The sequence below is a fragment of the Typopeltis vanoorti genome, chromosome 5 (genome assembly GCF_054136105.1).
Source record: "Typopeltis vanoorti isolate ZY-2024b chromosome 5, IOZ_Tvanoo_1.0, whole genome shotgun sequence".
In the NCBI taxonomy this organism is placed as follows: Eukaryota; Metazoa; Arthropoda; class Arachnida; order Uropygi; family Thelyphonidae; genus Typopeltis; species Typopeltis vanoorti.
Window position 1 is genome coordinate 115,549,659 of NC_143553.1, and position 26,024 is coordinate 115,575,682.

Here is a 26,024-nt window from a genome sequence, read left to right on the forward strand (position 1 = left end):
TAAGTTTGTCCACAGTCAAGAAAGTGCTAAGAGCCACGTTTTTCTAGGGATAGTGAGTGCATGAATTTAAGAGAAGGTATGACAGTTGGTTTGGGTGATTTATAGCCTCTCTCTTGATGAGTCCTTGACTCCCTGGAGATCTCTGATAATGATGTAATCTTTGTATATACAAAATGTGTGTCTCAGACTTTTGTAATCCTCATGTACATATATATCTAAAATAACTTGATAAATTAAAGTTCATGAATTTAATACAGATATAGGATCTGTGATGTAGGGATGCACTGAACTGTGGTATAATATTTGTTTTGAAGTTTACTGAATTAAACTTTATAATCAAATGTTTTGAGAAAAAAAATACTTATTAAAAACTGATAAAAAAAGTTTTTGATGTGTATAAAACATTTGTTTATAAAATTTAATTCAACAAGTTTCAGCTGGATATTTGGTGCTTCATCAGAATTACAGAATGAAGAAAGATTGAAAAATATGTGTAATAATACTTTGCCTAACCATGTAACCCATGAAAATGCAAAAATAAAAAGAACCATCCTGATTTCAAAACCTGGTTTGAAAAAAGACTTGGAGCTTATTAGAATTCAACCCATGGTAGTGGAGTTGTCTTAGCTTGCACTGCTTAAGAAACCTGAGTGCCCAAGCACCCTTATATGAGCCGCTCACTTGCCAAATCGATTTAACTCCATAAAACAAAAAGTGAGAAAATAATATACATTATTTTCTCACTTTTTGTTTTATGGAGGAGGAATGAATTTCAACAGGTCTATCATATCTTTTCTCTTGTCACAGTTCTACCTGTAGGATATAACAAAGGCTGGTCTACATTTTTCAGACCTAGTGGTCTACCTGCTACAGATTTTCTTATATTAATGGCATGAAATTCTGAATCTTCGTTAAAGTCATATTTGAATTGTATGACGTGGGGTTTCATCCTTTCTAATTTTATCCAGTGCATTTTAAGCCAGTTTACTGGTAACCCTGTAACTGTTACTTTTCTGTTAATAATAGAATTTTCTAAAGGATTTGTTGAGAAAAAATCCTGATGAGTCATCTGAACCACATTAAATGATGCTTTCGTTTTACTGGTTTTGATTATATTGTACCAATCATCTGGTGAAAAAATGTTTTGAATTTTTTTCGCATGTGACTCGATAATGGCATAATTTGAATCATTAGGCAAATAACTATGTCCACTTACCAAAAATTTCATTTCAATTGACTCAGCTCTTATTTCTGTACTTTGAACCAATTTCAATAAACTTAAGACAGTTTTGATATTTCTATTTTGTCCGGTACACGAATCTGAATAGGTTGTTATTTTTTCATAATTTTTAGCATAAGTCTTTATATACTTTATTAGGCATGATGAAATTTCCTGAGACCTGCAAGATCCTTCAGTTTCTGGCCAAACAAACATGTGGGTTATATTTTTATTAAAATCATGGCAACCGAAATTATAAACATATAAATTTCGCTTATAATAAGCTACCGATGTATAGTTAGTTTAGGTAAGGCTAAAGCTTTTTCTAAGTCGAAAGAAAATACAAAAATTTCTTCGGATGCTGCCATTCCATCTGCAGCCATATGACTACGAGCCTGTTCAGCCTCTTGTAAGTGAGCGTCCTTTTCAAATTTTGCCATCCGAATTCCCTCACTATCCAAAGACTGAATTTTTATTTGCAAAGAATCTCAAGTTTGGCATGTATCTTTAGACGGCTGCTTGAAATGTAAATTAAATTTAGTGGAGAATACCTTGTAGTAATATTTTTCTTTCACCGGTACTATATCTTCATCTTCACATTGCACGATGTACAGTTCATACATTTTCTTAATATTTAGGTCTGGATTTAAATATTTTCGTCTTGGATTGTAAGCTTTTGTGTAGTGACTAGTGTAGGCGGGAAATTAGTCTATATGTTTTATAACGTCATCGATTTTATTGCCTGGAACATGGCAACCGCGACGATCAATCAAAGACGAAACCTGTTCTTTACAACAACAGTCGTATATTCGTCTGCCACTTATCTGATAACTATCCTTAAAATATTTTTTGCAAACATAAATATCATTTTTTCGGATATTTCGAAAATATGTCAAAGAACGTGATCTTGGCATTTTACTGTCATCCTTCAGGCGCCTTCTTTTTATTTCGTTAACTTTAATACAACCTCTTAAAAAAATATTTTTCTCAAGTTGACTGTCTAAATTATAAAATGCCTCCTTGGCAGCTTCTCTTTCATCCGAAGTATTTTTTCATTGCACTTCTGACAACATCGACATATTACATCTACAAATGTTTTTGCAGGTATTAAATTTTCCCTTCTATTTCTGTATTCCAAATCTTTTATTCTTCTATGCTTTTGCACATTTCAAACCCATTTATCAGGATTACAACTTCTTTTCCGCCCAATCAAATTATTTGTTGTAATGTTTCACTGCTACAATTAGATGACGAATCCAAAGAAATACATAAATGTTTTCTTGAGTCGAGCTTTCTGCTAATAAATTGTATTGAAGAACCATCAGATTCATCATTTTCCACATCTGAATAATTATTATTAGTCTCATCCATCTTGATATTATAACGGTGTAATTTTTCTTTTTTCTAAAAACAATTGACACTAAAATTTACAAGTACTTACTTCTGCGGCAGTTAGACTATAACTGATTAACATGTTCGCTGCCAACTACGAGTGTACACGTAGTTGGTATATGAGCTTCATAAGCCAACTATGAATATACTTGTATGTTGATTACCGCCAGCTTCGAGGTTATTCGTACTGACCTTGAAGGAGTGAAAGCGCTTGGCGTGTGGTGTGGTAACAAACTATGCCTGAGGAGTGTGGCAGCGAACGTGTTAATTATTTTACTTTTTTTGCGATGAGACAGCACTAAACAATTTACCGTTATCAAGTACTTGCTTCTGCGTTTGACTTGCATTATTGCAACGATTTACATTGGAGTATGGAGTTAATTAGATTGGTTTCTGAAATAAATTATTTATTATTCGATGGCCATTTAGTGGTATTAATCCTTATTATTAGGGAAATTTATTATGAATATAAAAAGTTAGGAGTCAATCAAGTGCTTTGACACTAAAATTTAAAAAAATTCAAAAAGGGTGTTAATCGATTTGGCTTGTGAATGCCTTATATATGCCTTGAATTGAAGGTTTTTGATTAAAGTTTTGTTGGCCTCTTTTGAACTGTTGGTTCTCATCAGAGATCAGACAGAAACCTTAAAGGACAAAACTCTCATTCAATACCAAAGTAGTCCTGTAAACTGTGGTCAGTGCATAAGAGGAGCAATATCAATTCATATTTCATATCCGAATATATATATATATATATAAACATGAAAAGTTTAAGTAGTGGGAGCTAAGGCAACTCCACTGCTGAGGATTGTATTCTCATAAGCTCTGATCTTTATTCAGAGCTTTTTATATATATGTGTACACACACACATTTGGTTATAAAATAAGCATGGTCTTTAATCTTTTAACTGCTGAGATACTAAATAACCAGTATGACCCTCCTTGCTGAGTTATTTTCACAATTATAAAATATTTTAGAATAATATGAATAGTTACTATAATGTATTACACATTTTTGCACTGTTTTCTTGTATAAATTGAAGTCACTGAACCAAAATGTTATATAGGAATTTTATTTTCAAGTTAGGGATGTCAAAATTTATCTTGAAAATTATTTGTTTATTCCATGTCAAATAATGTCACACACAACTTCAAGTGAGAAACACCTCCCCAAAAATACTTCAATACTTTAGTAGTGTGTGGTAATTTTGAAAGCAGGGGTGTACACATAAGGCTATGCCACATTTGGCACACATATACAGGCTCTCTTTTCTTTGCCCCAATGTGGTATTTGAACACACATGAAAATGCCTAGTGGGATTTGCTTTCTTGGGTGGTGTAGATGGCACAGCTATTAGGAAATGTCTTTCCCTCAGTCTGAGGGGTTGGTCACCCTGTAGTGGTTGGTCTTGGCATGTGGAACTTTTGAAAAAATTCTCTAATGAGAGTCAATTGAAAATTAGCATGTGTGATATTTTCACCAGTATGTACATTATACAAAATATGTGAATTGAGAACAGTAAGATCCAAGAGATGGAAAAAGAATTTTCTATACCATTTGAAGGCCTTTTGCACACATTCAAGAGAACTGATCATCATGTCTATCCTGTCTACAGCCCCCATATTCCTATTAAAATCCATGACATTCAGGTTTCATTATTGGTGTGTTTGTTGTCCTGTCAACTTTCCCTGATTGTTTCATAGAGTCTGTGTGGAGTGTGGTCAACATGCAAACTTCTCGTTTATCAATCCATTTTACCACCATCATCTGTGTGTCTGGATTCTACCTGTCCTTTGTCTAATTTTTTGTTTAGTTTCGGCAGCCCTTTCCTGTTTTTCCTAACATTCCACATGCATTGGTACCATTTTTATGTAGCCAGTTATACAGAAGAGGGCCAGAATACCAATTGTCTAATCACGTATGCCCTTTCTGCAAATACAATACTTGCCACTAGGGTTTGCACCACAGTCCCAGAAATCCCAAATTCACGTTCTGGAATAATGTCTGTAGTTGCCCCTGTGTACACTACAAAATCTAACACATATCCAGTCACACAACACAAAAAATTTTTGATCATAGATTGATCCCGAATCTATGTCTTTTTGAAGGAATGTACTGTTTGAACTGGAGGCTGCCCTTGAACAGTACTAAACTCTCGTCAATACATATATTTTGAAAAGGGGTAAATACTTCATTGTAGGTTTTTCTCAGATGATTGATAATTGGTTGTAGTTTATGTAGTCTTTGTCCCAGAACCTGAGTTTCATTGTCATTGAAATGTAAATTACATAAAAGTAAAAGGAATCTGTCCCTGGACATGTAGTCTGTGAACTGTGGGTAGCTATGAGGGGATCCTTGGACCAATATTCTGCTATTGTTAGTTTTTTTTACCCTAGCCATAAGCATTATGATTCCAAAAAATATATATAATTCCTGTGGGATAGTATTTTTCCATTTTTGTAAACAAGATTGGGGTGCTGGTGGTAGTTTCTGAGTCAAAAATACATAATATTTATTAGTTTCATCAGCAATATGTTGCATTATATGAAGGGGGAAAAATAGTTTGAAAAAATCAAAAACAGTTGAACCATCATCTATAATTGCTGAAATACCTGAATTATCATTACTGAATTGGTGAACTGTTGGACGAAAATTTGTATCACGCCATTGAAACAATGAAGCGTCAGTACGATTTCTTTTTCGTGGATGCCCTGGTGCTGGTGGTTCGATATCTGACTTTCACTATCACTATTTTCTAAAAAAATAAATATCATTATTGTCACTGAAATCTGATAAATCAGAAGGTAAAGTTTCTGATACTTCTACTAATTCTGCCTCAGTAAGAGAACGCTGCTGTCTGCTTGTCAAAGCCATTTTTACTAACCCTGGAATCACTGCATCACATGTTCACCTGGCTCCTATTGTGAAGGACAGCTCTGATAACATTGTTCATGGTCTCACAATTTTTTACAAAGATAGCGCCACAAAGCAGATAGAAGCTTGAAAATTAGTTCCTTCTAATTCTAAGAGATGGCCACTATAAGCCCGCTCAATTCAAATGCTTTCACAAACTAAATTAAATGAGTATTACACATTGAAAGATCAAATCAAGTTAACTCAATTGTAGCAAGGTCGCCATTTTTTTCCGTGCTCGACCCTAGCAGTTAAAGGGTTAATATCCCCAGTTTTGTTTATTAAGGATTACTTTACAATGCAGAAATGAAGATGTTTGGGCTCTTCTTTGATAAAAAGTGAAAACAAAATTTTTGCTTTCCATAAATATAATGAACTGTCAAATGTTAAAAGTAGATCTGAGATTCCTCAGTTTGGTATTAGTAAGATACTGAAAGAAGGATGTTATGTTCCATCCATATTTTATAACAAAACCTAGAAGAATTTACCAAAGCATATGAAAACTTACCTTTCTCATAAGCTCTGTGGTAAATTTTTGAAACTTAAGTTTTTTTTAACATTTAGCTATAAAATACAAATATGTCCATAATATTCTACACTTTTTTTTATCTTATTTAATCTATATTAAGTATCTTTACTCTCTTCTTTAATATGTGATTTTGTGCCTACTGAGAATTCACTTATAATGAATTTAACTTTTTGACAAAGGATTGCTATGATATATTTAACAGATGGATTCTTGTATGGCCTATGATGAGAATGAACAGTTTAACACCTGCCTATCAGTGCAGTGAAACCTACTCAATTCACTAATGAAAGGGTTCCTGTGCAGAATTCGTGTCCTTCAAATAGGGCAGTGTTTCTCAAAGTGTGGTATGCGAAAGGTCGTTAGGAGGTACGTGGCAATTTTTGGCTATGCATAATTAAAGGAGTCATTATATTTTTCAACAAACAGTGCAATTAGAGATAACTGGGATAAAACAGCATTAACTAATGAATCACATCCCCTCTCCAACAGAAACTGCTATATAGACCAAGCAAAACCATGTTGCCGGTGGAACATATGGTTTTGCTTGATACCACCTCCGTCGTTAACGTGTTAAAACTAAGAAATATATAGTGAATGTGTTTCAGATATTATGGAATTCAGTTGAAGGGAATTAGCATTTCAACTCAACTGTTAAAATGCTAATTTGTCTTTGGTTCGCACGATCTTTTGTTAATACCGCACCAATCATATGCAGTTCTTCGCTGCTCTACGTATCTCAAGTCTTGTAAATTACTGGTAATTTTTGCTAGAAATAATGGGAAAGAAGATGATGCTATTTGGGTAGATGACTTTGATGATGCACACAAAGAAACTGTTCTCGATGCCAAAAGTAGTTATAGCAAGTAGGAGCTTCTTGGTAAGTCACACCATTTTTAGTTTTTTTCTGAAAACTTTAGTTTCAGTAAAATACAGTATTTTTTTTAGCTTTCAAATTCTTACGTATGGATCATTGGTTAAAGATTGGATTTGTAAAACCCCCAAAAGAGAGCAATATAGCAAATACAAGTAGCTGTAAGCAATAAAAAAACATTGATATTGCATCTGGATCAAATGAAATTGATGAGTGTGTCATCTGACATATCTAGAGAATCAAAATTTAAAAATAAATCATATTTTTTGTTTACATGAACATATAAATTCAAATAAAATATATTTAATTTTAATTAATGAATTTATTTTTAATTAATTAATTAGGAGGTACTTAGTAATAATGAAATTTTAAGAAGGGGTACGCGGATGTCTGAAGTTTGGGAAACACTGAAATAGGGCATGCCAAGGCAACTCCGATGCCAAAGTTTATATTCTCATAGGCTCTGGTAAATTTTGAGACTTTAAGTTGCTTTCTACATATGACTGTCAAGTATGGTTGGATTCATAACATTCTCCATTTCAATATAATAAAATTGGTATTAAATTGTATAGAGAACATTTATTAAAAAAAATTAAACATAAATGTCAGTACAAATATTGCACTATTTCCTCGAGTAATAAAATAAAAATATTTGTGGAGCTTTTATTTTAAATTGTGAAATATAGAGATAGAGATTACGTATTGATTTTACTATTAAAATAAATTTGCAATAAATTATGACGTAGGAAAAGAAATTTTTCTGCAATTTTAGGTGAAGCCTAGGTCTGGTTTCTTCGTTAACATTTTCCCTTCTGAGAAAAGTCAATTTCAATAAATATGCTAGTAGCTGGTGCAGAAAGAAAATTTCTCTGAGAAATTGTACTGTGAAATAAGTTTATTCATTAACCTTTTGATTTTTTTTTTTCTTTTCTTATACAATTGAGTATGGTCTGTTACCAGTGCAATCGTTTCAGATATAGTGTAATGCAAAAAATTTGCCTGTTTGTCATTTGTGTGATATTTTTTTTAGATCATTTGTAAACAAATACCATTTGTTTTTGGCAATGTCACGTTACCATTATCACAGGAACTTAACAACAAGGCACGTGCACACAACACACAGTAAATGAGGAATGAAGCAGGAAGCTATTCTTTCTCCTAAAAGTCCTGATGGTACCCCCTAGCAAGCAATGTTGGTATTCTTGGCCGATTGGACTGAAGGTCTTCTGATGTAGGTTCCTCAAATTTGGGGCAGTCTCATGCAACCAAATTTGTTGAGGTTTGGATTGTTTCTTAGGTATGAGGTTGATTCCATGAATAGCCTTTCATATTTGAATTTACTATGGTGTATTATCGTGGCTTTCTTCCACCGTATTCTATGGCGGGTATCCAGTGCATGGTCTGCAAGACCAGATAATACACCGTAGTAAATTCAAATACAAAAGGCTATTCATGGAATCAGCCTCAGCCCTAAGAAACAATCCAAACCTCAACAGATTTAGTTGCATGAGACTGCCCCAAATTTGGGAAACCTACATCAGAAGACCTTCAGTCCAATCGGCCAAGAATACCAACATTGCTTGCTAGGGGGCACCATCAGGACTTTTAGGAGAAAGAATAGCTTCCTGCTTCGTTCCTCATTTACTGTGTGTTGTGCTTGCATGCATGTGTCTTGTTTTTAAGTTCCTGTGATAATGGCAGCGTGACGTTGCCGAAATGTTGGAAGTGTATTAAAATTTATTTTAATGTATATTCTATTGTACGTTGTAATTTCCTTAAGCTATTTAGTAAGAATGTGTAACCAACGTGTAAGCCTTTCCACAAGAAATACCATTTGTTGTTTGGTGATTTTACTTTAGATTCTAACTTCTTACTTGTTCTTGCATTATGATTTGGTATTTCAGTTTCATTTTGTTTTACAAATTCATTGATGTGTACTTTCTTTCCCTGTGATGCCCAAATATTTTATTGCTTGCATATTTTACATTTTTCAAATTTTGAATCTTCACAGTAAGTCATAAAAACTTCAAAGTATTCTCTTTCTTTAGTTATGGCCAAAACTGTTCTCTTTCTCGATATTTTATGACAAATTTTAATACTTCTTAAGATGAGCAACTTTTAAAACTGTATAATATAAACTAAAATAAAACACCAAGGAAAGTGCCAAACCTAAAAAAACAAGTCTTGTATTCAGTCACACAAGATAAGAGGAGTCTTTTCCCAATTGGTTGCATTTGTTAAGACTCCTGTAACAGAAATTTTTCTGCTTTGGGAAGTCAAATACCATATCTTTCTTCTGATTCAGTCGAAGCTGAATATCTGAAAACATGCTGAATACCAAAACAGAATACTGTGCATTCCTACTGTGAAATATATGAAATATATCCTAGCTTGAGTATGTTTTTACCAGATGTGTGTGTGTGTGTTTGTGTGATAAGAACAACTTATCTGATTAAAACAAATGCAGTGAGTTCCAGAGATGCACTGTATGTATGATGAATAAATGCTAATATAAAAATTGTAAAGAAACACAACAAGCAGAAAAATCCATTTCCTGAAACTAATTTCAAACTTAGTTATTAGTAATATAGCAATTATAAAACACTACATTGAATGTTTCATTTTTGTTATGTCTTATGTTATATAGTTATTTTCTGACCCTTTAAAATTAGGGTGAAAAAAAATGTCACGTACATTAGTAGCTTTTACTTGTGTGTGTGGTAAATCCTCAGTTATCCAACCACAGGAGGAATTCAGTTTGCTGGTTGAATAATTGAAGATTCAGTCATTTGAAGGTTGGATAATTTAGATTTTTAGAATAATTTGTATATGTATGGTATACTATTTATGAATTCATATTGAAATAATTAGAAAGTACGTGAAACAAATCAAGATTTCTTACAGGTAAAATTTGTTTCTGCATTTTTGCTGGATTTCTCAAATATAGTATTGCAGAATCAAATAAATCATACGTCTAATTTCAGTATTATTCATTTCAAATGAAAAAGAAAAAAAGTTATTTGAAGTTATTATATGAATAATAACTGAAAATTTAAAATTTTGGTGATTCTTTTGGCATATCATATAAACAAATTCTCACATGATCAAATATGGGTAAACTTTCCAAAATTAATCTCATTTTCTAAAATAAAACCCAAAATTTTGATAAATTGAAATTTGAATCTAATACTTCATTCAATTTTGTTTGTGAAAATTGCTCAGTGAATAAGAAATAAATGTTCTAATGTGTTTTTATTCCCATGAATGGAACAGATAACACTTTTATTCTGAACTTTTTTGGAAATTGGTTGCTCCTCAAATTTTTCCTGGTAGTTCATTTGCCTCTCATTTTACATGCTAGAAGTATGTAAAATCAGAAGCAACAAAAATATGGCACGCAACTAATGCTGGTGTTCATAATCCTAACTGGTATTATACATATAGGTATATTATATGTTTTGCAGTTAATTTTTCTACATTGCAAGTTAAAAAATCAGCTGCAGAACACGTTATATACTACTAATTAAGGTTTGAAATATAAGATGGTGGCAGTTGTCATTAAAATCAATAAAATTGCTATTGCTTGTAAAGTGTTATTTCAGAACTGACTATATATGCTTTTGATTTTTAGATTAAAACCCTCTGAAAATTAAACTTGATAGAATCTTATATATAATTAATAAGAATTTCAGTTAGCATATATCTTTTGTTTATCTTCAAGTTATTGCCATCTGTTCTTTTAAAACAAAAAGATAGAAGATAAATCAAATAAAAAAAACACTTGAAATACTATATTATATACTCTATCATGTTATTTTTTATTATTAATGCAGTTTTTGCATCTGATTAGAATATTCTTCTACTTAAGTTTACTTAAGTAGAAAAATATTTTAAGATATCAAGTAATTTCTTTCTGACACTTTTCCAAGTTACATATCTTAGCTTGCTTTACCTTCTCACAGTTATGGGAGAATATCAGAACATTAAATATCATCTTTCAGTAACATTTTAACTATTATTGATTGGGTTATAGCCCATCTACATGAGACAAAGATACTGAGGATTCTCTGCATCTTCCTCATTTTCCATAGGTAAAGGTACAGGATTAAAATCTAATTATTGACTGGAGAAATTTGTGTTGTGCAGTTGGATGACTTTAAGCATATCGGTAGATCCCTTCCCACACACAAAAAAAAAGACTAACAAATGTAGCTTATGTAGCTCTCAGCTCTACAAAAGTCTCTTTTATTTACAAAAAAATCAGTAACATATTTCCTCTTACTGCTGTGGACATGGAAAAGATTAACTTCAGAATTATCTGTTTTTGCTTTACTCTTTCCAATGAACTCGGCAACGGCAATATAAAATTGCATAGAAAGTAATTGAGTATTAAAATCACCCAAACTAAAAATTTTGGATGTTTTTATGGTATTTACATTGTAAAATAAGACTAAACCATATGCATACTTTTAAAATAAATTCAGTTATTGTTGAATTTTATTCTAAAAAAATTAATTTAAGCCCAATCTAGTATTCATCACTAAACTTCAACTGGCATCCTCTAGAACAGTGGTTCCCAAACTTTTTCGGGCCACCGTCCCCTCGACTCCATAAACTCATTGTCAGTGCCCCCCTTCCTTACCTGACCCCACCCTACATTCAGAAAAGCGATTCACACAACCACAAGGAACGATAATAACATTTTTAAAACAAATTATTAATTTACATCATCATCATCATGCGTATCAAGGATTTAGACCTAGCATGGCCTGTTCCAGCCTTAGAAGTCATCGTTTAAGAGGACATCCTGGTTTTCTTTTTCCTAATGGCTTGTACTTTAAGGCTTGTTTTGGTAATCTTTCTGTTTTCATTCTTTGAACGTGTTTCATCCATTTATGTTTATGTTTTTTAATTTTTTCTATTACTGGTTCTTGGTTTAATTCTTTCATAATTTCTTCATTTCTTTTGTGATCAAATAGGGTAAACTTTGCAATTTTTCTCATAAACTTCATTTCTGCTGTTGTTAATCTTTGTTTGTCTTTTTGTTTTATTGTCCAGATTTCGCTTCCATACATTAAGACTGGTAGAGCTAATGTATTGTATACTTTTAGTCTGGTTTGTTTTTGAACTAGGTTTGGTTTAAATATAGAGTTAATTGCACCTGTTATTTTTAAATATTTTGCAATTTTTAAGTTTATATCTTTTTCATTTTCATATGTGATCATACATCCTAGGTAGATAAATGAATCCACCTGTTCTAAGATCTTGTTATCTATTACTATTTTAGTTCTTGCTAGATCTTGTCCTTTAAAGACCATAGTTTTTGATTTTTCTGTTGATATTATCATACCATAATCTATGGATATCTCATTTAGATCTAAAATAGCTTTCTGTAAGTTATCTTCAGAATTTGTAATTATTATTTGGTCGTCGGCAAAGAGGAGAGTGTTTAAGTTTACTGTAGGAGAAAGTTTAATTCCTTGATGTAAATTTTTATTCCATTTTATTATTATTTCATTTAAGTAGATATTAAAAAGAGTTGCTGAGAGGGGACATTCCTGTCAGATCCCTTGGTTTATCTCTCTCGTATATGATAGCTCGTGATTTAATCTTATTTGTATTTGATTATTTTCATATATACTTGCTGATAGCTTTTAGGATATTATTTGGTATTTGTCTTTCTTTTAATATGTTACTTTTAACTTTGTCAAATACTTTTGACAAATTATTAATTTACATTTATTTTAAATTTAAAAAAAACATTTAATTTTAATAGCAACTTTACATTAAAATCTAATAAAACATTGTATTTATAATGCTATTCAATAGCAGCTATTGACTTGAATGTTCAGAAAATCCTTAATGTGATGGATGGGCTTTATGGAGTAATACCAGTTTTCCTATGTCTGGTTTAATATCATTTAGCAGGGGGTCTTAAATCTCCATGTTGCATTATCTAGAGTCTATTTCTTTGTTTCAAAAGAAGTTGCATGACCATACTAAAACCACGTTCCACCAAATATAATGTTGGAAATGCAATGAGGAGCTTCTTAACCACTCCCCACAGTGAAGGATATTGAGCAGAGATCTCTTTCTGCAACCAAAACTCTTGATAAGATTTCTTAAATTTTGGCTTCGGCTCAAAGTTATTTTGTAGCTCAATTAGTTTTTCCTTCATGGTTCTCACTACCTCAGTATCGGAAAATGGATTTATTACCCAATCTTGAACTTCCAACAAAAGTAGATCCTTAAATATTTCAGTCATATCTTCATGCAGCATATTCAAATGGTCACAGTAAACTTGCAGATCATCAGTTTGCACCCTGCACTTTCCATCTAACTCAGACAGGCTGGGAAATTGGTAGAGCTCATGATGACCTAGGTTTCGTTTCAACAGATTTAACTTTGAAATAAATGTTGAGATAGAAGATTTGCAGCTGCAAATTAATTTCATTAAATTTTGCAAATATATCTGATAAATAAGCAACATCATACCTGATAGCTTTGAGTTCATCACTGAGCTAAGCCTTTTTGTCTTCAAAAAACTCTACAACGGTATCAAAAATATCATAAAACCATCTCAAACAGTTGCCTCTTGACAGCCAACAAACTTCGGTATAGAGCAGTAAACGTTCAAAATGTTCATCATTTTCATCATAGAGCTCTCAAAAAAGTCTATCATTGAGAGCATGGGCTTTAATGTTATTCACTGCAGTAATGACAGTGTGTAGTGAGTTGTACAAGCGATCGCTGAGGTTTTTTGCAACCAGATGTTGGAGATAAATGACACAGTGAATGGTAAATATATTTGGTACTGCTTTTTCAAGTAGGCGATAAACCCATTGTAGTGACCTGTCATTGATGGTGCTCCATCACTTGCACAAGAAAGTATGTTAGTAAGTGGGATTTCCTTAACTTTGAGGAACTGCTCAACAACACAAAATATTGACTCCCCTTTAGTGTATGTATCTAGTAGCTTTGCAAATAACAAATCTTGAACCAAACTTTCTTTCTTTACAAAGCTTACATAGGCTAAAAGCAAAGATTCATTCCTGGTAAAGTTGACTCATCCAGTTGCAATGCAAAGTCTGTTGTCCTTAATATGCAGCATAATGCTTCTTCAACATTAGCAGCCATTTCATCTACTCGCCTTTGCACAGAATTTGCTAAGAGGAATCATCTTAATTATGTCGTATGGTGACTTATATGAAACAGTACTCAGAACCTCACTAACAGCTGGCAGAATGAGTTCCTCACCAATCGTATATGGTTTTCCAGACTTTGCGATCAACAATGAAATGCTGTACGATGCATGCAAACTATCGGTGTTTTGTTGTGAAGCATTGCAAAACATGCTTGAAACTGTTGGTCACTTTTGAAATTTGTCTCAGAGAGATTGAAAGAAAATTAAATTCTTATTTACCTTGTCAGGATGTACCTTCTTCAAATGTTCAATTATTCTGGAAGGCTTCATGGCCTCATTAGAGAAGACCCCTTTCACATAACAGGCATTGGTGCTGTATGCATCCATATTTTAGGTATTCAATGCTATACTGCCTACATTTCTTCTTTGACTTATCTGCATCTGCCATTTCTATTCTGGAACATGCAGAAATAAGCGTACATACATATTTGAAAGCAGTTTTTGTAAATAATAATATTTATCTTTATATTGTGATAACACTTACATAGCCTTTTAGCTATGTAAGTGTTATGCCAAGCTTAACACTTACATAGCTAAAAGCTTCACATTTTTGTTAAGTAAACAAGAATATGGGAAAATACATTATAACACACTCAATACTATTAATGTAAAAAAGGACCACTTCAGAAATTACCAACAAAAAACTCGAAAAATGTCTTGGAAATAATAATAATAATAATCAAAGAGCAGCAATTAATTATTGCACATTTCAGCATTTTGCAGCACACCTTCAGCTCCCCCCATGGTGCCCCCTGCCTCTTAGCACCCCACCCCACCCTAGGTAATCCTACCAGGGAGCAGTACTGCCCTTTGGCAACCCCTACTAGAACTACAACTCACCTAAACTTTCCACAATACATCACGCCTGATGCCTTTTGCAAGAAGGGTGGGACATGTGCATTTTATCAGGTCTTGATATCCCATGCTAAGGATGATCAGACCTGGAATCTCATTTTGTTGCTTTCATTTGCTGCCTTTATTAATTCTGATTTTTATACTAATCTGTTGATGAACTATGTATGAAAGATGATCACATATAGTCTAACCATCCAAACAACGATGTAATCATCTATGGAGATTTAAACATTCACAATTCCAATTGGTTTCCTCTAAACTTCACAGACCAAGCTGGAAGAATGGCTGAATGATCTAACACAAATTGTCAACCTACCTACTTACCAGAATTCCAGATAATTCCCACCCTTCTATTTATCCAACTTTCTCTTCAGATACATGTTGACATTTAGCTGTATTCTTGGCTACACTGACCATAACCTTATCCATATTTCTTTTTCTGCAAGTGGTGCCCAACTGGAACAATCTTCAGCAAGTGCTTCTGCTCTCCTGATCGAAGCACTTGCTAAGTCTAATAACTGAAATTATTCTTGCTACAACGAGTGCCTTTATTTTTGTTCCACTAAATCCCCGATGTTTTTTCAAGCATTGGTTATACAATAGGTGTGCAAAAGCCAGTCTGTGCTAAAAATTCTAGTCTCTCAATCAGTTTACACTATAGCTTGTTACAATTGCAATAAAATTAGCAAATCTAAAGCATACTTTATAAGGGCCAGATACACTAAGCTTGCCTCCTGTTCAAATGCCATTCAAACTTTCTGGTCCCTTGCCAAAGCTGGTTGGCTGTTGGGCAGAACTTTTGCTTTTATCCCTTTTTCTTACACACTGCCATCCTGGTGGAATAATGGCAACTTCTTAAACATAAGATAGATCTCTTGGCATCAGTATTCTTCTTGAACTTTTGTTTAGACAACCAAGACAAAGCTCCTGCTTATTCCACAAACTACATACTGATTGCAATCTCCTCTGATCTTTCAACAGATAGACATAAAAATACTGAATAGCCTGGAATCTAATGAGTCCTCTGACCCAGGTGATATCTTTCCAGTTGTACTAAGAGCTGGTGCTCCAGAATAACACTCATCCTGTATTGCCTCTACAGGTTGTACTAATAGGCTTTAGAAATAGGCTGGATAAAAGCAAGCTTTTATCCAGCCTATTTCTAAAAAGGAAGATAAAAGTCAGTCATCAAGCTATTGTCCCATTGCCCTCATCTCAATACCAACAAAAAAAAAATGTGTTGGAGAAGGTTATCAATAACCAGTTTCTTCACTACCTAATAGTATCCACCTTTGGACACAGGCCATAGAATGATCTGGAGAATTTTGTGGTTCCTCTTGATATTTCCCAGTTATCTGATCAGTCTAGCATCACAGCCTTTTCAAGTTGCCATCGTAATGGTTTCTCTCTTACCCTTTGAGAGGGAGATTGCCAGCTCCCCCCTCTGATTGTTCATTGATACCATAGTGATGGTTTCCTCTCATCTGATTTATTTAACAGTACCTCAAGGCTCTGTGCTTTCTCCTTTACATCATTCATCTTTTTACAAAACCTTGTACACTTACCAGCCACTGAATTAGAAACTTTCATTTAATGCAGTGCATTCTGTACATGCATGCGACTGCCAGATATGGTTCAGTCAGTTGCACGCAGGAAGTTCTGTTTGTCCATACAAGCCTTCTCAGATGACAGCGATCTGATTCCTGACAGACTATCTTAGGACCATGGTTATGCCTCTTAAATAAGCAATATGAGTTATTATTTTCACTGATTAAACACCCGAGTTATCTCGTCTTTTGAGAAACCAGTCAGTTCTGCTTTTTTCAAAATTGTAACTTCAGCCAGACAGGCACCACAATAAGCCCTTTATCGAACTCTGAAAGATCCTTTGTTTTGTGATGCATATGTGACCAAGTAGTTTGCATATATGCTGCATAAGTTATATTGATGTATATCTGCATAAAGGTTTTTAATTCAGTGGCCAATATGTGTAGTACTCAGATGACTCAAGCCGCTAGATTGGTGCTGACCAAATTATGACCAATGCCTTAAATACCAATCTTTCCACATTACCCAGCACATCTCATATCTGGAAGTTCAAAATTCATTACTGATATGAAGATGAAGTTTAAAAACAGAGGTAAACACTAGTTCAATACACTTCTTGTGCTATTGTTTTCATGTACATAATTTATTACAGATTTGATTTGCACCCTTATTAAACATGTCAGTAAGACTAGCAAAGTAAAGTCACAACAGTGAGGATATACCAGTACATAAAAAGATGCATGTTGTTATCAATTGGGATACAAAGTTAAAATCTGGTTTTGAGATTGTCTGGACATAGCACATAAATTTAAATTAAGCAAGTCAGCAATAAGAACAACAACCTTTAAAGATAGGATTAAAATTAAAGAAGTGGGTGAAAGAAAATGTTAATCTCTTCTCAGCAAAGAAAAACCATCCATTCTCATAGTGAAATCAACATCCAACAGTTGGAAAAATTGTTAATTGCATGAATCGAAGATTTAAAACAAAAATTAATAACCATCAACCCTCATATAATAATAAGGCTCTCAGTCTGTAAAAAAAAAATAAGTCAAAAGACATGAAAAAAAATGTATCTCCCATCGAAATTCACATTAAATGGATTCCTTGGAAAGGAATCCATGTACCTGTATAGCATTCATATTAAGATATGAAGAATGTATGCTAATGGAAGAGTTTATTTATAATAACTAAACATAAGAGGGAAAATAATTATGGCAGGTTGATGCTGGTGGATAGCTGCACATCATATTGCTTTTATGGTAGTAGAGCAACCATAGCAAATGATATAGTGGAATTATTTAACGAACACTTCATCAGTGTATATCATAGTGGTGTGAATGATGCTGCGCAACATGTAGGAAGGTGAGCATTGGAGGTGTATTAAGCGTTGCTCAGGTTAGATTTTAATAAGACTGGGAATGGATGACATATCACCATGTATTTTTAAGAAATGTGCAAAAGAGTTAGCCATGCTCTTGTCCTGGTTATTTAATGTGAGGCTTGTGATGGGTAAGGTTCCTAAGTATGGAAAGAAGGCAAAATAATACCTCTCCACAAGCATGGTTCAAGAACAGAAATTTCCAATTATAGACCGGTGTCTGTATATCTGCAGTTGTGATCAAAATGTTGGAAAAATTGGTTAGATACAGGATACAGGATTGGGTGGATGAACATAAGATTCTCTATGATGGTCATCATGGATTTGTGAAGGGTAGACCTTGTTTTAGCAATCTGCTTTTGTTTTATGATAAGCTGATGAATGTGATGGATAAAGGAGAATTATATGCATCATATCCTTCAAATTTGCAATAGCATTCAATAGATTACCATATGATAAGTTGATGTACAAACTGCAAGGATAGGAATAGATAGTGTATTAGTTAGATGGATTGGAGATTGGCTCTCTGAACGATGCCAACAAGTTGTGTATGATGGAGCTGTGTCTCAGAAAAGGAAGGTGACCAGTGGCATGCCTCAGGGTTCTGTTCTTGGGCCCGTACTGTTTAACTTGTTTGTTAATGAGATTTCATGTGGATTGACTGGGGGATCTTCAAATGATTGCCGATGATGCAAAGTTAGGTAGGATTATCAGGAGTAGTGCTGATGTTAATTCTCTACAGGAAGATTTGAATAGACTTTTAGCTTGGATAAATGTGTAGGGTTGCAGTTTTAATGGTAATAAATGCAAGCTGTTACACTTTGGGATACAGAGATATAGGACTATATACTGTATTGGTGGAGCTTCAGGAAGGAAGTGGATGAGATTCAGGATCTTGGAGTGATGGTAGACAGTGGACTGAAGTTCCGAGGGCACATTGCACATATTGCAAAGACTGCACATCATATGGCTTCTATGATAAAAAGTACATTGACATGTAGGGATAAAGGAGGTGGTGGTGCATCTATATAAGGCATTGGTCAGACCATATATGGACTATTGTGCTAAGATATGGTTACCTTATTTTTTATTGTTATGTGGAAACACTAGAGAGGGTCTAAAGATGAATATCCAAAGTGATATCAGGACCCTGTAGTGTTGGTTATGAAGAGTGTTTGAGAGAATGGATTACAGAGGTTGGTGGATAGGAGGAAAAGAGGGTATATGATAGAGACCTTCAAGTTAAGAGATGCTATCAGATTAATACAGAAGAAATTATAAAAAGATTGGATGTTAAGATGGGAAGAATGAGAGGCCATCCCTGGAAGTTGTATAGAAATGTGTTGAAGAAGGGAGTGAGGAGTAGGTTTTTTACGTGGAGAGTTGTTAGTGAGTGGAATGCATTACCTGAGTGCATGTAGTATAAATAACTTCAAAGCTCATTATGATAGACATGTTGTTGGTTGAGTGGACCTCCTGCAATGAGTCTGTTGACTCCATGAAGGTTCCCAAATAATAAGTTTTTTGGGAATTAGAATTTTAACATTTTATAAAATTACAAATAAGTATTATTCAACAAAATATAAGACGTTATGTTCTGTGTTCCTGATCCATATCTCATTACATTTTGCAAGCAATTCATTCACTTTCAGTATTGATAAGAAATTGAGCTATTGATCAGAACAAAGTAATAATCAGTAATGACACCATATCCGGATTTGATGGGTGTGAGGCTCCATCTCCAAGTCCTTGATTTTTCTTTTCCTTACTGCTGAGTGTATTCTTTTGGGGAAGCACCTGCTTTCAGTTGAGAAGTGCTGGGAGTGCCTATAATAGTTCTCAGGAATAGGGATCTACATCAGTAGCTTACCCTTCTGAAACTAACTCAGTGAGCTACATCCATGAAAGTGCTAAACAACATGATCTTGTTCTTGAACTTTTATCAGGATAGGAAGTGCCCTCTCTTAGGTCGTTTTCATTAATTTTGTTAATTAACTCTGGATTTGATGAAACTTGAAAGACCCATCACTTTGCATTGCAAGTAACAGTTTGTTTAAAGCATTCATCACTGAGTATTGTCAAGTCATTGCTAGCATCTGCACTATTAATACTGAACTTGTTCTGATATCATTTTATACAGGACACTTTAGCAACTTCATTGGACCTTGGCAAAGTTGTGAAGGTGATATTATGCATTTTTCATTAGAAAATGAAGTTCATCTGACATTCTGAGACACTCCACACTTTGTATATAAAGATCATATTTGACAGCTTGGAGCACTGTCTCAGAATCAGGATTGATTGAATGCAACCACTTAGAACCACAGTTAGTCTTTGAGAGTGATGTTCTGAGCCTGAACTGGTTTGAACTGAAATTGAAATTCCTAATTTGGCTAAACAGATTTAAGACTGTACAAGGCTGCTGTGCCTACTTACTACATCTGTGGGGAATTTCAATCACCTTTTTGCATATGTGGTGCTGTGCAGACTATGCATCATATCACTGATGACTGCCCCATACCCTCCTTTCCTGGAGTCCTCGGGAATTGGTATTTACTTTCAGGCAGTGCCATCAACTGGTTAACCAGACTTCGGTCTGTATATAGTTTTGCTCAATAATTTCTTGTATTTTCCCATGCGCTAAATAAATAACTGAAATTCAGTGCTTGTCTTCACGATTCTGGCCTTTAACTTTATGTGTTTAAACCTGCTTTACATGTAGTATGTCTATGTTTGAAAAAGTTCTTGAAGATGCTTAAAATCGTTTAAACAATAAATATGAATTATTGTTGTACATAATTTTACAAGAGCAATCCCTTTCACAGATTATTTATTTATTATTGAAACAATATAGAATAAAATATATGTACTAAAATCTTTTGTATTATACTTGTAAAATTATTGCACATGTCTTCTCTAAAGAAACCACACTCTTGTAATTCATTCACTATTCTTGGCTAAGGTTAGCAATAGCATAGATATAGTAATTAAATGCACAAGCTTGCTGAGGAGAAGAATACTTGCTTTTAATATGTTAGTTTGAATTGCTCATGATAAACTTATGAAGAATTGTAATGACCACACTTTGATTTTTTTTAAATTACTTATGTGGTATATTGCATAATATATAAGAAACATATAAATTGTATGCAAAACTGTATTTAAGAAACTTTTTAAAAGTTGACTTAGACCTCCTACTAAAGTTAAATGGTTAACCTGCACTTCATACATGCTGAGTTGAGAGGTAGAAAATTCATCTAGATTTCATAGTTTAGTAATCATTATTTATATCTTGCAGATAAATATAACAGTTAAGAGTAGAAAGAGTAACAGTTGCTTATGTATAAAAAGGCAACTGTGGACTTCTACTTCAGAATGATCTGTATACAAGAACAATGGGACAGTTATATATCTAAGTAAAAATAGTTTATTTTTTTAACTACAAAATCTTTTTTTTTTTTTTTTTTTTTTGGTATAACCATTTGCTTTTAAGTTTTGTCACACTAGTTTCTGCAAACTAAAACAATTAGCACAGTTCATAATTTACTTGTAGCTGACTACTACCTGATCTTATGAAGGAAAGGTTCCATTTTTTACTCAGTTCATAGTTTTTTCTTCTGCAAAATATGTAAACACTGGATAACCATATTATTCATGACCTCATGTCATAAAAAAAAACTTTTCCATTTGTACAGTGCAGTATGTACAGAAAAACAATGTATTCATACTTCCCCTGATTACTATGATTTCCAGTCATATTACACAGTGAGATTATCCTGTAATCTATGTGGGAAATGCATCTTGTTGCATTTAGATTTAACCTCTGAGCCTGAAAGTGGTGGTGAAATAATTGAAGAAGAGTAGGAGTAGTCTGTGGAGCAAAGCAATTTTTGTGTGTGCACATGAAAATGCAAATTGATAGCCAAACATTAATAATCTAATTGTAGTACTTTTTGATAACTGATTGATACAGTTATTGTAGAAATACACTTTTTCTTCAGTCTATCCAATTCATCCTTTACTGACAGAAAAGCTTCCCCTATTTCTTAATCAGGAATATGTTTGTTGTTGTTTTGTTTTAATTAATAATCATTTTGTTTTCATGTTCACCATAATATTATAGAACTATAATTATTTAGGTGATTATCAAATTTTAGAAAGAATTCATTTTTGTGTTAATGAATATTATGTTTAAGTGATTTTGACTCGTCATTAATGTATTCTTTGGGTTTTCTATTAAAGTTCAGTGAACATTTCTTTTTGCTCATAATGAATAGTGGATGGTGCATGAGATTCTCTGAAATTGAAAATGCCATATGGGATGAGTGCCATATCCATTCCATATGGCATATACAGGATGGAAGAGTGATGAGTCACACGTGCAGGAAGAATGAATTATGCTGGTGGTTTCGTCCTCTCAACAGATAGTGAAATTAAAATTAGGACTTTAACTTTATCTTAGACCATAGAATTTAGAGATATTTCTTATTTGAATCATAAATTTGAAGTATTTTTTCTTCACATTTTCATATATCACATTTTGTGACAATTTTCTTTTGATTTTTAAATCATTTACTCTATTTTGTATAAAGACATTAATTGCCCTGCATTGTTCAATTCCTTCATTCCACTAAGGTTTTTTTTGTAAACAACTTTCAAGTTGTTTTCTTTTAAAAGTTGTTTATAGCAATCCACCTTGGTCTCGTTTTCAAGCATAAATTTGAAGGGTTTTTTTTTTTCCTCATATTTCCATATATCGCATTGCCCATGAAAACGTCTTATAAAAATAAAAGGTATCATACAGTAAGCATTATTTTCTGATCCTTGGTCAACTGAGCAAACAAACTGATAGAAACTGGGGAGGGGAAGATCCATATTTATTACAGCTAAGCCAACAGTTATTGTGATGTAAGTTACATTAAACTGATAGATTTAACAATGAGTAATACCCCCCTCCCCTTCCAGTTAAAAATTTTAAGCCCAGTAGTCAAATGTGAAAGTCTTGCAATCCAGTGGTACAGATTTTTATATCATGCAAGCAAATAAACACATTATATATATAATTTTTTTAAACTCTCGCCCGCAAATGGTTTTAAACTCATATATTTTCTATTGCTGGTGAGCAAGAACTCTATTTTAGAGACTAAATATGGCCCTATTGCAACCCATTTCAAGTCATCAATAAGCAGAATTGTCATCTTTTGAACTCATGGCCTACTGGTTAGAGAGTGGAGACACTGTGTGTTCAGCCAACCAGGCTAGCATATGCAATAATATGCTTTTTTGTGTTTTTTTTGCCTTATGACACCTCATTGCTGCTTGTTGATTTTGGGTTCTGCATTCTTTTACCAGTGTCACAAAAGGATAGGCCACTGATATAATATTATTATTACTTCTAAGCCTCCATAGAGTCTAAAGACTTATCATGGGAGGTCAAACACTCACATACCACAATAACTATCATACCCTGCTATGCAAAAAAAGTCTTTTTCGTTTACTCATTGGAGTAATTACCAGTGATAACTTCTCGTTCTCCCATCAGCCTGTAAAATAATTCCCTTTTATCTATCTGATAGGCTTCTCTCACCAACCTATATCTCACCTCTTCTCATGTCTACCAAGCTCTACAGATCACATTCCAGAGTCCTGAGAAAGTCTTAATTATTCACCTTTGCATGCTCTCCAATATTTCCTAATTGCCAAAATAGTCAGATGACAATTTGTGCACAGAAATCCAAATGAGGTTTGATCAGAAGCTTGTACACTGGAACTTTTATCTCATCTGTACTTGTCAGAGTTCTTTTTTTTTGAAGTTGTCTCCTCAACTTCAGTTCTCTATCCATCATGATCACCAGATCCTGCTCCTCCTCCACATCCTGAAGCAAAGTTCCTTCAATATGATAAGCCTCATTCCATCTTCTCTGGTCAAAGTACATAACTTTTACATTTAGAAACATAAAATTGACATTCATGAACACATTCAATGAAATATTCCCACTAGCAGCTTTTTCACTAGTTCACCACATGCCATGATAAGAACCTGAATCTCATGTGCTTCCTAACCACTCCTTTAGGAATAATCATGATCTTCCCCCCCCCCCCCTACACACACAATGGATCTGCTGTGGGCTGAACCATTGTGTGTGTATGTAACAAAATTTTCCTTGTATCTATAATATAATGTAAGATCCCTTGACCAATGCATATGTTCCCATCATATCTCTTCTCTTCCATCTATTTCTCACAGACTTTTAAGACTACATTCCCTCAGTCTCACCTCATATATAAATTTATCAATAATTTCCCAATAATTATTTCAACACAGTATATATATATTATAAGAGCAATCCTGAATATCAGATATTTTTGCTTGCTTTCTATTGTACAACTGCTAAAACTGTAGACAGAAACAATGCATAACAAAGTTCCAACTCTTCTCCATTCTTTAGTAGTTGTATACCTTTTGTAATGCATTCGATAGTGGTGATTTGGTTAGAAAGACAGTAACCTGGGTTTAATTCCTGTTAATACAAAAGAAATATTTATGAAGGCTTTTCAACTAAAAAAAGATGAATTACCCAGTCTCGATCAAAAGTATCTGGAGTTTTCCTGCCTGAATCTCAATTTTGCATCTTGCAAACCATCCAAACAACACATACAATTTACATGCAACACATGTAAATTTGCAATTTACAGGCAAAGTACATTTACTTCATAGCTCTAATTACTTTGGCACAATCAAAACAAATGAACTGAGGAGAACACAGATAAATCTGCTGAGGTTAAGAAATGCTAACTGATGTGCATACAGGATTTTTTTTCCTGAGGAAAGAGAGGTTCATGATGTCTGGTTTTTTGCTGGCAGGTGGGAAGGACATTTTTTTTTTAATCTCTCTCATTCTATCAATTTGCTATCAACTAGTAATGAAAATTCAATATAGTGATGAATTCTACCAAAAATTGAAAAAGTATATTAAACCTAACCTTTGGGCATATAAAGCCTTGATATTATTTCCCTTGTTTCTTTTGTGAGGATGGTCTCCCCACTTTATATTCTTTTGACATACTATTATATCAACGATTATGGAATTGTTTGTTCTTCCAAAAATTGCATTCCAATGCAAAACTGCTATTCGAATTTTATGTCTATTTATTATTATTAAATAGCACAGTATTATATTAATTTATTGAAATGTTGTAATGCTGCAACCTTTATAACATTAATAAATAATACTATAATTATCTGAATAGCAAAGTAAAACATTTACCAAATTGAGCTAATAATAATGAATAAAATGACAGTGTATAGGCAATGAAATGAAGTAACAAAAAAAAAAAAAAAGTTTCCATTGTCTAATTGCATTATTTGCAACGGTAAAAGTCTTAAAATGTGAAAAAAATTTAGAAACCATACAATGGTTCCTAAGTTTTTTAACACTTAACAAATATGCTTCTGAGATTGCCATTAAAGACTAAATTTATCTTTGTAGTATTTATACAGTTTCATGTTATCCCTTATGTGACTATATGTCTACAAGTATTTCAACCTCATGCTTTATTAACCACCGAACTGGCCTTGACATGTTTGCACGTCAGTAATGTATGTGAAATGTCCATTGAAGTTAATATGATGATGTTTGGATACTACTAAGATAACATGGATACCCTAAGCTTATATTTTTGATATATTTTATCTGTACAGCCATTTGGGTAGTTAATGCAATTACTAAAAAAAGTAATTGTAATATGTTCTGTTCAGACCTGTAAATTTAAGTAGATTTTCTGGGTTATGTCTTATCCTTTTATTGGGGAAAAAATAATAAAACAATAATTCTAATTATAAATAAACATGGTTAATTTCTAAAATTTTGCAAAAGCAGTATTAAATTTAGTAGATTTTTCCTTGTACTATTAAAAGAAACTGCAATATTCATCAGAGCACAGTAAATTTTAAGACAAAATGACACTCATAAGCTAAGTGGTATAATGAAAATGTGATTTTCATTCACTAAATTACACATTAAACTATGCATTTGTGAACTTATGAAAGGTTTTGACTCCATTTTTAAGAGTAGCAGTTTCCAGGTGCTACTACTGCTTTAATCTTTGAC

General features: G+C 33.3%; 1 pseudogene; it reads right to left on the reverse strand.

Moving 5' to 3' along the window:
• Nucleotides 1–13,631: 13,631 nt before the first annotated feature.
• LOC150106741 (zinc finger BED domain-containing protein 5-like) lies at nt 13,632–14,517 on the reverse strand (annotated as a pseudogene).
• Between the last annotated feature and the right edge of the window lie 11,507 nt (nt 14,518–26,024).